Source organism: Phoenix dactylifera, chromosome 10 (genome assembly GCF_009389715.1).
Source record: "Phoenix dactylifera cultivar Barhee BC4 chromosome 10, palm_55x_up_171113_PBpolish2nd_filt_p, whole genome shotgun sequence".
NCBI lineage: Eukaryota > Viridiplantae > Streptophyta > Magnoliopsida > Arecales > Arecaceae > Phoenix > Phoenix dactylifera.
Window position 1 is genome coordinate 13,507,754 of NC_052401.1, and position 1,208 is coordinate 13,508,961.

Below are 1,208 nucleotides of genomic sequence, written 5' to 3' on the forward strand. Positions count from 1 at the left end.
AACTAAGAAGAGATAGGAAAATATTTCTATCGGTGGACATTCAAAGTGCAAATTGATATCTTTGCATCAATGATCAGTTGTAAAATTCTGATGGTGGATGTTGACTTAGAATAATATTTATTCTTTTGATTTATTTCAATACTTAAATCTGAATTCTTCTTTAGTTGTTTTATTATTTTTGTTATACACAAACCCCCCCCCCTCCTTCCTTGTTCAAGTTGCATAAAACTAGACTAGATACTCTCCGTGGGAACGATCCTTACTCGCACTACTACATATATATTTTTAGGAGTATAGGTTTTATTTTTGGTTGCCTGCGACAGCACACCATGAACCTTTTCAGCACCTCCTCTATGTACATCTTCTGTGATAGACCAAGCAACCTCTTAGATCTATCTCTATAGATCTTAATCCCCAAAATGTAGGATGCTTCCCCAATATCTTTCATGGAGAACTTTTTTGACAACCAGACCTTGACCGAGGTTAGCATGGAAACATCATTCCCAATCAAGAGGATGTCATCCATGTACAGTACGAGGAACACGACAGCACTCCCACTAACCTTCTTGTAAACACACGGTTCCTCTTCGTTCTTGATGAAATCAAACGATTTGATCGCATCATGGAAACGAGTGTTCCAACTCCGAGATGCTTGCTTTAGTCCATAGATGGACCTTTGCAGCTTGCAGACCTTGTGATCTCCATCACTGGAAGTGAAACCCAAAGGCTGCTCCATATAGATATCTTCATCAAGATATCCATTCAGGAAAGCAGTTTTCACATCCATCTGCCATATTTCATAATCATGAAATGCTGCAATGGCAAGCAATGTTCGAATGGATTTTAGCATGGTTACAGGTGAAAAGGTCTTCTGGTAGTCAATGCCTTCGCGCTGACTATACCCTTTCGCCACTAGCCTTGCCTTATAGGTCTCTACCTTTCCATCCGAACCTATCTTCCTTTTATAGATCCATTTGCATCCAATAGGTACTATACCTTCTGGTGGATCTACTAAGGTCCAGACTTGGTTGGAATACATGAAGTCTATCTCTGACTTCATGGCTTCCAGCCATTTTTCGGAATCGATATCAGATATTGCCTCGTTGTAGGTATTGGGATCCTATATATGTTCCCTATCTCCCATGAGGAACATTTTCTCGGTGTCCTCTACTAGTATACCTGAGTATCTATCGGGAGGATGGGAGACC